Source organism: Lepidochelys olivacea, assembly GCF_965140295.1.
Source record: "Lepidochelys olivacea isolate rLepOli2 genome assembly, chromosome: 6".
Classification (NCBI taxonomy): Eukaryota; Metazoa; Chordata; order Testudines; family Cheloniidae; genus Lepidochelys; species Lepidochelys olivacea.
Window position 1 is genome coordinate 114,512,412 of NC_140416.1, and position 17,368 is coordinate 114,529,779.

The following is a 17,368-nucleotide window of genomic DNA, read 5'->3' on the forward strand; positions in this document are numbered from 1 at the left end:
AGCCATAGGGGTCTCCATGGCTGCAGATGTAGTTACATATGAGCATGAAAAAGGTTGAGTGTGTATATGGGGCTGGCAAGACCAACCTGCATGGGGGTAGCTACAGTGGAAAAGAGGGATGTTAAGGGCCTAGGCCTATACTGTTCATAGCCCTACACACCTGGCCCATGCACAGTGGCTCATGGCCCTTCACTGTTCATAATACCACTTGCCTAGCTGGTACCAGGTGGCCTGTCACTACACATAGCCTGGCCTGTACAGGGTGGCCCGTCACTGTTCATAGCACTGAATGCCTGTTCTGTATAGCATGGCCTGTCACTGTTCACAGCATAGCATGCCTGAGCTGTTCAGGATGACCCATCACGGTTCTGAGCACCTCATGCACAGGCTGTACGGGATGGTCTTGGGCCCATCATTGTTAATAGATTGTTGCACAGCTGGGCTATCCAAGATGATTTGTAACAGTTCGCAGTGTGGGTGCCAACTCTCCAGGATTGTCCTGGAATCTCCAGGAATTAAAAATTAATCTTTAATTAAAGATTACGTCTTGTGATGAAACCTCCAGGAATACGTTCAACCAAAATTAGTGACTGTACTTTGCAGCACCGCATGCCACAGCTGTACCTGGAGATGTGTCATTGTTCATAGTACCGCATGCCTGGGCTTTCCGTTGTGGCCTGTGCCTTGCCACTACTCATAGCATTGTACGCACCTAGTGGCCTGTGGCCTGTCTGTGTTCATAAGATCGCAGGCCTGGGCTGTCCATGATGAACTTGGGACTGTCACTGGCTCAGCACAGGATGTCAGGGCTGTACAGGTTGGCCAGTCTCTGTTCATAGTAGTGCAGCCCAGGGCATCGCTGGTCAAAGCTATGTACGCCTAGCCTGCAAGTAGGGTGACCAGGTGTCTGGTTTTCAACTGGAACAGCCGGTTGAAAAGGGATCGTGGCGGCTCCAGCCAGCGGCGTGCAGCAGGGCTGGCAGCCTCTGGGCCAGGCGCCCCCCCGGAAGCAGCTGACATGTCCCCCGTCCGGCTCCTCGCGCCGCTCTCGCCTGCAGGCACCGCCCTACCCCAGCTCCCATTGGCTGCGTTTCCCAGCCAATTGGAGTGCGGAGCCGGTGCTTGGGGCGGGAGCGGTACGTGGCGCCCCATGGCTGCCCCGCCGAGGAGCTGGATCTGTGGGTCACTTCAGGGGCGCAGTGCCGTGCCAGGGCAGGTAGGAACTAGCCGGCCTTCGCCCTGCAGCACCGCCCACGGGACTTTTAACGGCCCGGCTGGCAGTGCCGGCCGCAGCTGCCAGGGTCTGTCGCTGTCACAGCCTAGCACTGCACCCCGGTCTGTACATGGGCCTGTCGGGGGGTCCCGTGACTGCGTGGGGGCCCGGGTCGGGGTCTGTTCAGAGCACCGCCCCCCGCTCCGCTGCTGCCGCACGCCCCCTCAGCCCGGCAGCAGGTTCATCACGGCCAAGCCCCGCGCCCCCAGGGGTCGCCCCTACGTTCCGGGTACCCCGCTACGGGCGACGGGTGACGCTGCGGGCCTGGCCGCCCCGCCTATGGGGGAGGGGTCAGGCCGCCGCGCTCCGCCCACAGCCCAGTGAGGCTCCACCCCCCCCCGCCAGCCTCCTTCCGGACCAATCCCACTGCCCGCGTTCCCGAGCTGATACCCAATCGTGAAAGCCGAAACTCAGCGCTAAAACAGCCAATGGACGGCGGAGCGGGGCGGGACTGAGGGCAGCAGCCGGCTCGGGTGAGCGGCGGATGCGGACGGGGTTGGGGTGAGGCGTGCAGCGTGCGCATGTCTGTGCGGGGCCTGGGAGAGAGGCAGGCGGCTCATGGTGACGTCATTCCCTCGTGCCGGGCCCGTCGCGCGCGCGCGTGTGGGTCGGGGGGAGAGGCGGAGGAGGCTGCCGCAGGGAGTGGAACTGGTGTGTGAGAGGAGCGGGGGACTAGTTCGGGGGGAGGGCCATTGCGGGGAGTCAAAGGGCGCAGGGCCGGGGGAGGCTCTGTGGGTTCTGGGTCAGGGTCTGTCTGGGGGGAGGGGTTCCGGGGCAGGGTCTGTCTGGGGGGAGGGATTCTGGGGTAGGGGCTGTGGGGGGGGCAGGGTCTGGGGGGAGGGGTTCTGGGGCAGGGGCTGTGGGGGGGGCAGGGTCTGGGGAGAGGGATTCTGGGGTAGGGGCTGTGGGGGGGGCAGGGTCTGGGGAGAGGGGTTCCGGGGTAGGGGCTGTGTGGGGGGGCAGGGTCTGGGGGGAGGGGTTCTGGGGTAGGGGCTGTGGGGGGGGCAGGGTCTGGGGGGAGGGGTTTTGGGGCAGGGGCTGTGTTGGGGGGTAGGGTCTGGGGAGAGGGATTCTGGGGTGGGGAGGGGTTCTGGGGCAGGGGCTGTGTAGGGGAGGGTTCTGGGGTAGGGGCTGTGGGGGGCAGGGTCTGGGGGGAGGGGTTTTGGGGCAGGGGGGTAGGGTCTGGGGAGAGGGATTCTGGGGTAGGGGCTGGGTGGGGGGGCAGGGTCTGGGGGAGGGGTTCTGGGGCAGGGGCTGTGTAGGGGAGGGTTCTGGGGTAGGGGCTGTGGGGGGGCAGGGTCTGTGTGTGTGGGGGGTTCTGGGGTAGGGTGTGTAAAGGGGGGAGAAGTGTGTGGGGGGGGTTGTACAGTACATTTCAGGACCCTAGCAGTAAAAGACTGCTGAGTGCGTGCGCACTGGACCGTGCCCAGCTTGTGCTGACACCTTGACTTATGTTGAATAGTCCTTGGTGCTTCCATTCTCTCATCAGATGTAAATTACGGATATTACACATCTCTGCATAGAGCATACTCTTTTTGTTGTTGCCTAGAACGCCCCATGAGAAAAATATCTTGATTGCAACATGTACAAATTGAAGCTCAAGATTTTCTCGCATATGTATAGACACTGGCCAGCCTCTTGGTACCTTCCATATCCTGTTTGGTACAAGAGTATGATAGCAGTTTTTTGAGATTTCATTCCTGGCAGGTATTGAGAAATGCATTTAATCTCAGAGCTGTCTTGCTGAGGCTGCTTCCTGAAAATGAAAGATAATGCTGATCACCAACATCCCAGCCCTGGCTGGGATGATTTAACTGGGAATTGGTCCTGCTTCGAGCAGGGGGTTGGACTAGATGACCTTCTGGGGTCCCTTCCAACCCTGATATTCTATGATTCTATGATCTTTCTGCCAAACTAAGTTGAAACGGTTCTCATTTCTTTGGTTGTGATAACATCCATGTTGCTGATATCACACCAGTAAAAATGTGCTTCCTTTTATTCTCTCATATCATCAAGATCCCTAGATATTGAAGTGGGAGAAAAGCATGATTTAACTCTACAGTGCCACCAGTATCAAAACTTTCTTGTATGGTGTTCTGTTCCAGATTTCAGAAGTGGCACAAAATAGAAATAACTTGAGCATCGGTGAACTTTTAGTTTCCAAATGAATGTACAAGGAATAGCCCCTACTGCTGTTAACGGGGTTTTGATAATTTTTTATTTTTAAAATTGTGATTATGGTTTGACACACTATAGCTGTAAATACATATGTATCATACTGCTCTGACAAAGTCAATATGAAGCAAAGGCAGAACTGGCCTTAAATATGCTGTTCTATATATGAATGTAGGTTTTGGTGTATTTTATTCCCCTTGGCCCATTACTTCTGTTATGTGTAGTGAGTTTCTTTAGCAGTGCAAATAATATTTCACAAATATTTCTCAGATACATTTGTTCTGAGTGTAGCAGTGCATCAGATGAGATGGTCCAAAAGATTCTGGGGCATCATCAGTTTCCAGATGGTAAACTCTTCAGAGAAAGAACTGTCTTTTTGTTTGTGAAAGTGTACTAGATGCGTAAGGCACTATGGAAATAATATTAAACTTAGAACGCCATGAAAAGGACATGTTCTACTAGAGCTATATTTGAGATGTGAGACTTGCAGTTGAATTCCGATGCATGCTACTCAGTCCAACCCTCCATCAGTTCATGCTATACTTAATACCTAGTAGGCTACATCTAGACCAGTAAAGATCCTGAAGTCCTGTTGGTATTTGCTGCTACAACTCTGTTATCTGTACATTGTATTTTAAACATTTAAAAAATTTGGTAGAAATTTCAGGAGGCAGGGGAGGGCAAAGATTGTACAGTCCAGCTATAGAATATTCCAACCATGTCAATAGTGCCTTGCTAGAAAGAATAGGGTTGAATGGCTAGTGGCTTTTCCTTCAGCAGTATTGATTAGTTAAAATTCCCCAAAAGTAGTTATGACTTACAGCAAAGTGAACTCTCATTCTGCATCAAACCATTTGATGAGAACACTTGAGCCATTTTCTGTTACAAATGGGCAACAATTATGGGAGAAATGTTAGAAGATGGTATATCTCTGAAGACACCTACATCATAGTGCATGCTGTTTGGCTGTTAGATAAAATCACATGCAGTAGCATATCATGCTACATACTGCAGCACATACTTCTCTAAAATATGAAACCAAGTGATCTATAACTCTACCACTAGACTTGATATGTGACTTTAAAAAAAAAATCCATATCAGCCTCTCATCTCTGACCAGTATATAATATTTTTCCATAGAATCCCTGCCTCATTCAATGCACAGAAAGGATGGTAGTCACTGAGGCCTGGCCTATGCTGGGGGGGGGAGTCGATCTAAGTTATGCAACTTCAGCTATGTGACTAACGTAGCTGAAGTCAACATACTTAGATCTACTTACTGTAGTGTCTTCACTACATTGCTGACTGCTGACACTCGCTGCTGACACTACGTTGCTGACTGCTGACACTCCCCCGTCGGTGGAGTACTGGAGAGTGCTCGGCAGTTGATATATTGCGTCTTCACTAGACGCGATAAATCAATCCCTGCTGGATTGATCGCTCTGGAGGTAAGTGTAGACATGCCCTAAGAGAGCAGCTATTCAATATTTCTTTTTATCCTAATCAATAAGTGTATAATCCCATGCCTTATTTACTGCAACATTCAAACTCTTCCTTGGATATAGAAGTATTAATTTCCTCATGGTCTTTTCTCTGGTGCCCATCACTGTAGTAGCTGATAATGCTTCACGAACATGAATTAATTTCTTCACAATATCCATGGGAAGTAAGGTGGTATGTATTTATTATCCCCATTTTACACATGGGGAGTGAAGTCCAAAATTGTCAAGGGTGATAAAAGTTTTATAGGCCTTTATATGTTCAGACCACAGGTCCTATTGAGTTGCAGCTGAGAATGCTAAGCACTTCTGAAAATGAATCCCCAGGTATCTCTATTGGGTACGCAGAAAATGAGGAACACAGTTAATGGCCATCTGTGAAAATTTTGGTTTATGTGACTTGCCCAGAATCTCACAGCTAACAGGAACTCTGTGATAGAGGCAGGGATAGAATCCAATTCTTCAGAGTGGTGGTTAAAGCAGCCTCATTTCCTGCATAATCCCCTGCCTCATTTGCTGCATAACTTCCTACCTCTGCAATAGATGAGGTAGGGGTCCTACAGATAAGTCTCTTTCATTATACAATCCTGTTCATTCCCTGAGTACTGTCCATCCTGTGCATTGAATGAAATGGGGTCTGTCACACCACTTCAGTTATCCTTCACCAGCATTGTGTTTTATTGTGATGGTCAAGCAGGCCACCCCCTGTAATACTATTTACATATATTTATCATCCCCCAGCCATCTGCCCACTTGCTTCTGGGGATGGGAACAGGACTAGCAACAGCCAGTTTTGACTATCTCTACCTTCCTCGGGCTTTCTGCTCTCCCCAGAGCTTTCTTCCTCTCAATTTATATATTCCCAGCTGCTAGGGTTCCTTCCCTCTGAAATGATCCCCTCAGCCATAGCTCAGTTAATTGGCCTCAATAAATGATGCTGGTGGGGATTTGAGTCTCAGGCTAAGTCAGCTCCTGACTCAGTACATACTTTCCAAAGGACCCTGTAACAGTATGATCATGTAATTAAAGACTGTCATAATGCCTAAGCAAAAGGGGGCCAAATTAACTTTGCGCAGGCAACCTTAATTCTGGCATTTCCTCACTTTTGCGTGTTCAATTTTGCAGCCATAACATTCTTTTTATATATATATATATATAAAATGTATAATACAAATTTCCTAAGTTTTAAAGAAAGCAAACTGAAAAAAACCAGAAACCATATTGACCACTATATGGGTCATGAATAGAATTGCAATCTTTAGACCCCCAGCACAGTCCTCTTGCCACATGAGCTAACTAACTGTAGCGGTAGTAGGCTGTTGTCCTCTGTGACCTAGCCAGTAGAGATTGATGAAAGACATACTTTCTTAGTCTGTTTCACAGCTATTTTCTACACATAAGGAGGAATGATGATTCTCAGGAATTCTGAGTTCAGTTCAAAGTTCAGGAGGAGAGTGTTTTCTGGTGGTTATTGATCTTTTTTTATATCCTGTGCTCCCAGTGTCAAAAACCGAGGTGAGGTTGAATTAAGCTAATCATTTACTGTTTCCACGTGTCAGATGTAGAGAAAGTAACACTAACGAATCGTCAGAGTAAGAGGGTGTTAGGTTATAAAATGACAAGATAATGCTTGTCAGCAATTTATCTTTGAGAATTTAGTTTTAATCTTAGATTTTCATTTTGTCATTTGACTTTTAACATATAGCACTTGCAGTTCATTTTTGTGGCCCATATTCAAGAAACATCGCTATCCACAAAATCACTTAAGCACCTGCTTAATTTGAACTCAGTAGAGCTCAAAGGTCAGGCTTGACAAAGCCCTGGCTGGGATGATTTAACTGGGAATTGGTCCTGCTTCGAGCAGGGGGTTGGACTAGATGACCTTCAGGGGTCCCTTCCAACCCTGATATTCTATGATTCTATGATTCAAACACAAGTGCTTTCATGAACTGGGTCCTATAATGGAATATATACATTATATTGCAACAGAAATATCATGGAAGCTAGTTAAGTGACAAGGCATTTTAATGTACTAGCCTTTCACTTTTTTAGACATTAGTTTGATCACCAGGAAAACCAGTTCTTCAGGGACAGTTTTCCACATCACTAAACATAACTTGAAGTCTTCTCAAAACATGAATGACAGAATACTGGAATAGCTTGGATGCACTACGGTGCTGTCGAAACAATGTGGCCCAGATCCTCAAAGGTATTTGAGGATCTCGGCTCATGTTAAGTTTTGTCTAGGAACTGCATGTGCTTTGTTTAGTTCTAGCCAATGCCGTCACAATCTCTATCAGTGACATTAAAATGCACTAAACTAGACAATCCTATGCAATGTCTGGTTATTACTATGCCATCATTGTTTGAATGACTGTAGTCATAGTTTAGAGTTTGGTTCAGTTACTACTTGGAATAAACTCTTATTTGTAAATGTTTGGGGGAGATCTATATTTTCTTTTTGTTTTACTTAGATTGTATTTTACTGTAATCTGCTGTTGCTTCTACTTGGTTCTGTAGTGAAGTACTGTAGGATCTCAACTATCCGAACACTAGAATTATTCATATAATTAGAAGTCAATTTAAAGAAAAATACTGTAACAAAATGTTCAATAAAGGTTCCTCTTCTCCATCATTTGCTGAAACCCTTCATGGTTTATTTTTTATTTGGCCTTAGCAGCACTTTCCTTTGACATGTAAAGTCTTAAAGTTTTCTTTTATACTTCTGTAGTGTCTGTAATTGTGAACACCCATCTCCTTCCCCCATACAGCCAGAACTATCACACTCTTCTTGTTTCCAGATCTGTCCGTTATTGCCAAAATCTCTTGCACAGCTTTTCAACAAGAATTAATAAATACAAATGAATAAGTGCCTTATAACTGGTAAGCAATTAACAAATTGGTAAAGTGACCTCATAAAGTCATAGATTCTAAGGCCCGAAAGGAACATTACGATCATCCAGTCTGACCTTCTATATAACACAGGCCATAGAGCTTCCCAAGAATAATTCTTAGTGTATATTTTTTAGAAAAATATCCTCTCTTGATTTAAAAATTGGCAGTGACGGAGAATCCACCAGAATCCTTTGGAAACTGTTCTGATGGTTAATTACTCTCACCCTTAAACATTTACATTTTATTTCCAATCTGAATTTGTCTAGCTTCAACTTCCAGCCATTGGATTGTATTATAACTTTCTCTGCTAGATTGAAGAGCCCATTATTAAATATTTTTCATCATGTAAATATATGTAGATTTTAATCAAGTCACCCCTCAACCTTTTCTTCGTTAGACTCAAGGAGCTCAATCTATTTAGCATATCTCTATAAGGTATGTTTTCTAATCCATTAATCATTCTTGTGGCTCTTTTCTGAACCCTCTCCAATTTATAAACATCCTTTTTGAATTGTGTGTCCTAGACTGCACACGGTTTTACAGCAGGGTCTCACCAGTGCCAACTATGGAGTTAAAATAACCTCTCTACTCCTAGTCAGAATTCCCCTGTTTATGCATCAGCTCTTTTGGCCATAGTGTCACACTTGGAGCTGATGATCAGCTGATTATCCATCACAACCCCCAAATCTTTTTCAGAGTCATTGCTTCCCAGAATAGAATCCCCCATCCTGTAAGTATGGCCTGCACTCTTTGTTCCTAGATGTATACATTTACTCTGTTAAAACACATTGTTTGCTTGTGCCCGGTTAACCAAGCAATCCAGATCACTCTGTATCAGTCACTTGTCCCCTTCATTATTTATAACTCCTCCGAATAAACTAAAATTGGAAAATTGTTTTCTAGACAGGGAGATGTGTTGGCTGTTCCTCAGATAGGCAGGTTCAGCTACTAGTGATTTTGGATAATCAGGGAGCCTAATCTAATAAGCATGAGGTTATGTCTGTTGTTATGGAAGTGATGGAGACAGTAGAAATTAGCATTATGATTTTCTTACAGGATCTGAAAGGACAAGCAGATGGGTTATGAAAGTACTAACACTTGTTCAAAAAACACACGTCTATTACTAGCAAACCTGATAAAAATTCTTCAAAACTTGTATTAGGTAAGTGGATTTGTTTTAGTTTATGTAGTTTCCACAATTAGTGTATGGTATGCACCAACCCCAGAGGGAGAATAATGGATTTAAGACAAAATCAGTTGAGCAGCTGAACAGATAGGATGCGTGTTATGTAATTGCATCATGCTTTGGGAACTCTGTTGGGGCCCAAAATTCTAGTGCTATATTAATTTGAGAAGAGGTAGTGTCTCAGCATGACATCTGTTGTGGAGTGTGGTGCAGACTTTGACACTTGCTGGATGTTTGAAGAGCAAACACAGGTATGTGTTGTGTGACAAGTGACTTGATTTCTGTGTTTGGAGATAGTGACGCCCGTCCTCAGATTTGGAATTGTTGTCTTGTTAATGCCAACCCTAAATGTTTACAACTCTTGATTCAGGCCCTCCAGAAAAGCAAGAGAGTAGCATAAAAATCATGAGATTTTAAAAAAAATGGTGTGCTGTTTATTTGCATTCCAATTTCTGAACTTTTAGGGTATACTGGGGTCATGTTTTCAAGCTTTGTGTCACAACAATGAGGGCCAGAAACTTACTTTTTTAATGAAAGCTGAGATTCTATGTAATCCCTTGATTCCAAGAATTGAGCCTCTAAGAAAAACAATAAATTTGGTGAGATCCGTGATGAAATTGTGAGAGTTGGCAATGCTGTTGTCAGAAATGTTTAAAACTTCATTTAAGTCTTCATTGTAATGCCAAAAACAGAAGATAATTTTTCATTTACCTAAATACAGTAATGTGTGCTGGTAAAATAGTGAGGAGATTAGAATTGCATGACTGTCCAAAGGTAGTTCTTCACATGTTCTTGTAATGATTAGATAATTCGGTATTACTTCGATCAAATTACTGTATTAAGCTTCTTTAAAAGCTTTGATTCTCTAGTTTCGTCAGGATGGTGTTTCAAATATTCATTGACTGATGGTCAGTTAGTGACACCAAGTGGATTTATTAGGGAATAACATGTTCCATTGATGAGACATGCTGAGACATCTTCTTTGTGCATGTAATGAAGGCATCAGTGGGAACGCCAGTTAAGGTTGAATTGAGATGTACACTTAGTTCAGGACTAAAATCCTTATGCTTCACACTTCAGTGAGTAAAAATAGTTTTCAAATTTGGCAGAGGACAGTTGAATTTTCTATGTAGAAATAATTTTCTTTGCAGAAGAGACATTTAATAATTCTCTCTTTTTCAAATTTTGCCCTGACAATCTTGCAGGTTTTTGGGGGTGGGGGAGGCAGGCAGAGTCAGTATTTAGGGAGGGCAGGAGGACACCACCCCTTTTCCCCCACGTTTCATACCATATTATAATTTTACGAACAATACACATATCTAAAATATGATGTTTGTGCAGTCGCATTCTTTTTGCTGATTTTCCCAGCCTGTTCCTACAAATCCCATAATCCACAGCCACCACCTCATGGTGCTCTTCACTTCAGTGGGAAGTGTATTAACGCATGGCATCACTTCTTGTGTTGAAACAGTCCTGTGTCTACATACACGTTGGTGGAGGTTGGAAGAATTCTGCTTTTTAGACATGGCGTTCCATCCTTTCTGGTAAGTATGTTTTTTTTCAACGACGTGTGTCATTATTTGGTCTCTTTGATTAAAAAAATAATCCATTTAAGTTGTGCACATCATATTCAGTTGATTCTTTAGTCCATCACTTCAATATTCACTGAAGTTCACAGACAGGCTTCAGGCAGAGTCTGCTTCATTTTATAACATAATACCTTGTTTATTTGAATTACATGAAGAGTAAGAGTAAGAAAACTCTCTGAACGCATAGTGTGCCTATGTTCTAACTCATGTTCTTACAATGTAAACACTTGTTGCTCTGACAGCCTGAAAACACACACACATAATAATAGGCCAGCGATTTTTAAAAATTATTATTATAGTTTTAACTAGTTTAGGGAATTGTTTTGTTGTTCTTGGTACTTCCTGTCAAAATGTGCAATGCATATATATTCTCTGTAATTTTATTCTTTCAGAGTTTAAGGATTACAGTACTGTTCTGTTAGTTTTTCTACAGGTCTGTGTATTTCATAATTTTCTCTCTTATGCTTGGTTTCAGAGTAACAGCCGTGTTAGTCTGTATTTGCAAAAAGAAAAGGAGTACTTGTGGCACCTTAGAGACTAACCAATTTATTTGAGCATAAGCTTTCGTGAGCTACAGCTCACTTCATCGGATGCTTATGCTTATGCTTAAATTTAATTCTTTGAGTAGTGAATTCTAAAATGTCTAACCTGCCCTGGCTGGAGTAATTATCATTATTACGCTTATTACCATCTTCTGCTTTGTCATTCATTATTTAAAGTGATACAATCAAATAGTAGTAGCCTTCTAGAATGTAAACTTAGCTTGTACTCACCTTAGCAGTGCCAGTTTCAAGAAAAAAAATAAAGCAACTATCTAATATTGATGAGTGTCATTAACATTAGTGAAATACCTAAGTTTAGACGCTGTGCAGATGAAGGTTGCTTATTTTCAAATTGCATTTTTAATTGTATCTGTAAAATAACTTAAAATTTGAAAGAAATAAGTATGGTCCCAAGTCTGATACTAATAGTAATGATGGAGTCAAATGTTAGTGAGTCATGTACATGATTGTGACGGGTAAATGTAAATGCCAAAATAATTAGAAAAATAAATCCCTGTTCTTAATGAAAGAGAAAAAAAAAAAAACTAAATCGCATATGTTAAAATACATTTTTAGTGGAGTGAAAAACAATTGACTAATCGGAGGTTCTCAAACTGTGGGTCGGGACCCCAGAGTGGGTCACAACCCCATTTTAATAGGGTCGTCAGGGATGGTGTTAGACTTGCAGAGGCCCAGGGCCGAAGCCTGAGCCCCACTGTTCTGGTCGAAGCCAAAGCCTGAGGGGCTTCAGCCCTGGGCAGTGGGGCTCAGGCTTCAGCTTCAGCCCTGGACAGCGGGGCTCAGGTTACAGGCCCCCTGCCTGGAGCTGAAGCCCTTGGGCTTCGGCTTTGGCCCCCTTCTCACTCATCCGCTACACAGGATGGTGGGGCTCGAGCTTTTGCCCCCCTGTCTGGGGTGGTGGAGCTCAGGTGGGCTCAGGCTTTGGTCCCTCCTCTTGGAGTTATATAGTAATTTTTGTTCTCAGAAGGGGGTCGCTGTGCAATGAAGTTTGAGAACTGCTGGAGTAGATAATGGCAATAACACAGTGTGTGTGTGTGTGTGTGTGTGTCAGAGAGCCAGAGTTATTGCTTCAGTGTGTGATATCCTGTTCCCTGAAGCATACCTCCATGAAGAGTTCCTTGTTGAATTCTGTGTATATGCGTGGATGACTTTTTTTTTTTTTTTAAAAAGCAGGGTTATCTAACAGTGCTAAGCAGACACCTGTCATGCTTTATATAGTGTTTGATTTGACTGACCATTTTTTCCTTTGGTTTCTTCAGTTTTATTTTGCAGAATGATTTGTTTTCACCACTAATACACTCACTAACATCTGATTCACTTGTACTGCCATAAACCAAATCAGAGTAGGAAGCAGCAATCATTTCCAAGCCTTTCATGTAATTGGGGGGAAAGAAAAAGGGAAAAAAATACTGTTTTATTTTTTGCTTCATAGTGTTTCATACGTCTTTGTTTCATTTATTGCACAAGTATTCACTGCCTCATTGAAAGGCATTGTTGTGTTGCCTTTAAATAATATTTAATTTAATAAAAATAAAAGAATAGTGTAGATTTTATTTTATTACTATTTTTGTATGTTTAAAAGCTGATGTAAAAAAAAAAAATCCCATGTACAGTGGCACTTCTACCACCACAGCAGAGGAATATTTTATCATTTTTTAAAAGAAAGGCCCCTGGCTATGAAAACTGTGACAGTGAAGAACCATCCTTTAGGAAGCATTTGCGCAGATCATTTTCAAGTAGCATTGTTCTGCACTCAGCACAGAAAAACAAACAGGATAATGATCCTTGTGCCAATATATCAGTGGCTACCAACTACATATCTCAGGATGTCCTGTGTGCTCTGACATCACCTGCGGGGTAGAAGGTTTTGTTAAACAGAGTTTACCTGTTCATGACAGGAAAAACAACAACATCTCCATAGCTTATTTCATTGCACAAAGAGGAACAACCGATACAGCCTAAGGTTGACATTTCAACTGTAGTTGGTTTTCTTTGTACCCCTTTATTGAATACTCAGTTGTAGAGGATTCTGTTTTTGCTTTCCATGGCATCACTTTACTACTCAAAGCACAATTGGACCAGGAGAACAATGCAACAACAGAACATTCATTGAGTGTAGCTTTAAGAAATGGGAAGATTTTCATAGTTTGTTAAAACAACATCCATTCAGTTCCAGGCATACGGCAGTTTTCATCTCATGGCAAAACTACTTGAAACTTAGGAGCAGCAGTTCAAAAAGTGTTGCAGATCAACTTGTTTCCAGTCGTCAGGCTTCCATAGCTGAAAATTGCCAGTATGTTGAAACACTCTTAAAGGTATCCATGCTCTGCATGGTATTGCTTTTCCACAGCATGATGAAATACCTAACTCTAGCAATCAAGGCAATTTCATGGAAATTCTTGAGCTGGTTGCTTCAACTCAGCCCAGCCTTTTGAATAGACTAAGAAGCAAGTATGGACACTGTGATCCAGTGTGTCTGGGGCAATCCTTACTGGAAATGCCATGGTCAGGGCAGGCTGCAAAAGGGAGAGCAGATACTCCCAAGACTGGTGGGTAACTCTGAAGTTAAACTCCCCAACCAGTCACAAATTGTGCTCCTGATCCCCTACACTGGTTACTGAGAAGCTGAAAAAGGAAATCACACAGCCCCCTTTATTGCATTCCAGTTCTCTGGCTCCAAGTCAGCACATACGTCCAGTACAGTAAGAAATTATTTAAACTCTGTTCACATATACAAAATATTCTTCTGACCCCAAAGGGTCAGCCACGTTACCAGGTCAGTATAAGTTTGGATCTTACTCAAAATACCACACTGCCAGCCAATCCGTTGCTATCTAAAACTAAAGGTTTATTATAAAGAAGAAAGAACAAGAAGAGAGATGTTAAATGGTAAAGCAGTCACATACGTACAAAGATTCAAAGTCCACGTATCAGGCTCCTAGCAGTATTGGTGAGTTTACTGGCTTGAATGTCCCTCTGGAACTCATCCACCGTTTGGATGGGTCATTCAGTCCTTTGTTCAGAGCTTCATTTGTAGAAAGATTACTCCAGAGGTAAGAAGCAGGAATGAAGACAAAATGGAGAAGATGCAGCTGCCTTTTATAGTCTGTTGCCATGCAACTTGTGCTTCCTTTGTTCCAAAGGCAAGCTCCCCAGCACATGGCCTGGAAGCCTTAGAGTTCTATCCATATGCATGCCCCTGCATGCCTTGCTGAGTCATAAGGTGTAGCCCTTGACCCTTTCAGTGGGTTAATTGTACCATTGATACTCCTTGATGAGCTGTCAAACAGGCTAAGCAGTGCTGATGCCAGACTGTCAGGGGGTGTCACCCAGAAGCATAGCACAAGTTTGAAATACAGACATACATACATATCTATAACTCATAATACAAAGGTGATACAAACATATAAACAAGATTTATTATACTTGGCAAATTATAACATTTTTTCAGATATCTTGCATGGCATATCTTGCACAACTCATTACAATTTTACAATATTGGTGTTCATAATATCCTAAAGTGTCCCCCAAATTCCATACAGTGTCACAGACACTGTACCTCTCACCAGTACCAGAATGATTTAATATATTCTGCAGCAGAAGCCCTGAGAGAAAGCATTGTTGAAGAGGTTGGACATGTCAAGTATTTTTCTGTCCTTGTTGATGAAACTAAAGATGCATCAAAAAAAAAAAGAAGAGGAGCTGTGTCTCCTTTTACACTTCTATCGAAAAGGAATAATTCAGGAAAGAGTTCTGGGCTGCTTCCACATGGAAAATCTAAATGCTGAATCCTTTTTAAAAATGATTATTGAAGAACTACAGTATTTGAAGCTTGATATTAATTACATTGTTGCTCAGTGCTAGGATGGAGCTTCTATCTGGGTGGGCAGTACAAGCTCAAATTCAGGAAAGGATTATGCCTGCCATTTATGTGCACTGCCGTGCTTGCAGGCTTAATCTTGTCATTGCAGATACATATTCCAGCATCACCCAGTATCAGGAAGTCTTTGCATTTGCCAAGGAACTGTACATCTTTAGCAGTAGTTACAAGCACCATGAACTGTTTAAGGCATAGCAGGAGCTAGGCCAGAAGGTACTCGAGCTAGGTACAGTATGTGAAACTCGCTGGTCATACCAGCATGACTCCCTCTGAAAACTGCATGTAAGTTATGGCACTGTAGTGGAAACACTGGAAGCCATTTCAGTTCAGAGAGCTGATGGACCATCAGTTAGCTCTGCAAAGGACTTGATGGTAAGGCTAAAGAGCTATTCCTTTCTGTTGAAGCTCTTGGTTTTGGAAAGAATATTCAAAATTTTGAATAGTGCTTTAGAAGAACTGCAGAATAAAAAACTGAATTTATCAAGTGCCATGGATTTAGTAGCAAGCAATGTTGCTATTCAAGAAATAAGAACATCTGAAAAACTATGTGATGAAGCGGAGATCATTGCCAAGGAACTTGAAACTGTTAGTCCGGATCAGGTAACTGGAACTTTTGATCAGCACAGAAATACAAAAAATAGCAAGAAGACCTAACAAAGTATCCTACAAGCTGGCCTTGTTATTTGTTTCTAGTACACTGAGTGAGTCATTGACACATGATGTTTCCAAGAGCACTCAAAATCTATAAAATCTGATTTCTACAATCCTGTTCTGAACAGAATTCTTGCTGAGCTTGATAGAGGATTCACCTTCAACTCCAGTTTGCTTTCTGCACTGACTGCTTGTGACCGGAAAAGTGAAAATTTTCTTGATTGTGAGAAATTGAAAATAATGGCAGATCAGTATGGATCAACAGGCACCAATTTTTGTGATCTGGATGCAGAAGTAGAAATTGCTAAGAAGCACATTGCACCAAAAAAATTTACTTCAATTTCTGAATTCTGGAATGTTCTCAATGACACACCAACGGGTTACCAGTCTTTGCTGTCTAATGTAGGTATTATGTTGAGACTTCCAGTCTCTACAGCATCACGTGAAAGGTACTTCTCTGTGCTCAAGAGTAAAGGACTATTTAAGATCCACAATGGGAGATGAATGCTTAAGTGAGTTGGTAATTTTAGTCTGGAATGTGAAGCTTCAAAACACCTGGATATCAACAAGGCCATTAACAATTTTGCCAAGATGAGACCATGGCATTATCCATTGTATTAGCTCATATCTGGAGTGGTTTTAATTGTTTTTAATAATTTATTTACCTCTAAACTTTCCTGGAATAAACTATCTCTCTCATTCTCCTCTTCATAATTTGAACATAAGACATTAAAAAAAAACAGTTGTAGGGGCAAGCAGATTTTATTTATTTTTATTTATCTCTACTAAAGATAGCATACAAAGTATCAAACTTGTGTTTCTGATATCTGTTGTAAGGCTCCAAAACTGTTACCTCAGGGTTTGGGATTGGGAACATTTGCTAGATTGACATATAAACTTAAAATATAGTTTCAATTAGTGTTTGTGTATATATTTTTTCTTTCTTTATATAGGAATTAGATACAGTGCTCCTGTCAGATAATTTCTAAATTGTTATCTGCAAAAAAGCTAGAGTTTTCAGGTGCCTAAGTAGCCCCTGAAATCATGGTTAAATCTGCGCCCCCCCACCCTCAATCTGAAGTGGCATCCCTGGATGCAATGGCTTCCTATAGGTAAATAACTGGGGTGTGTGTGTGTGTGTGTGTGTGTACCCCTACCTTAGACACATACTGCTTTTGAAATCGTAATTTAGTCAGTTATTCTCCCCATTCATCATAAACAATTTGATCTCTGCCAAAAAGAGACAATGGAATTGTTCAGATCTGTCAGCTGTTTCCCAACTTGACAGCCTCCTTCATTGTGGAGTGTTAGCTAGATTTGTTGGCCCAAATTGCTGTAACCACCTCTTCTCCGGGACACTCTCATTATTAGAGACTGAAGTAGTGGGAGGGGGCTGGTGAAAAGGAAGGGGTTTAGCTAAACTGTGCTGACAAAACAAGGTTGCACCTTCATTTAAAAAAAAGAGGGCACGGTCTGGATTTGACAAGCCTTTTGTGGTTTTCCATTGCCAGAAATATGCTGCACTCCTCTGTAGGAGAAGAATCACAATGGACTCGTTGCCAAATACCATGCAGCTCAGCAGTTTTGGGAACTAGCAGGAAGTTAATGCATCTTTTGCAGGGGATGGGGAAAGAGCTGGAATGTGGGGGAGCATGGA

The 17,368-nt window shown here is 42.7% G+C and overlaps 1 protein-coding gene across 10 annotated transcripts in view; it reads left to right on the forward strand.

Annotated features, from left to right (window-relative positions):
- Positions 1 to 1,113: 1,113 nt before the first annotated feature.
- The window catches only part of WDR89 (WD repeat domain 89), a 40,711-nt gene continuing 24,456 nt past the window's right edge, over positions 1,114 to 17,368 (forward strand). For 2 of the 10 annotated variants that reach the window (XM_084630324.1, XM_084630329.1), the window contains exons 1-3: positions 1,839 to 1,924; positions 8,899 to 9,004; positions 10,500 to 10,572. The gene's annotated coding sequence lies outside the window, so the exon portion shown is untranslated. Of the gene's footprint in view, positions 1,217 to 1,823; positions 1,925 to 8,898; positions 9,005 to 10,396; positions 10,478 to 10,499; positions 10,573 to 17,368 lie in introns of those variants that run through there. The other 8 variants (XM_084630327.1, XM_084630330.1, XM_084630325.1 and 5 more) reach the window with 6 other exon arrangements.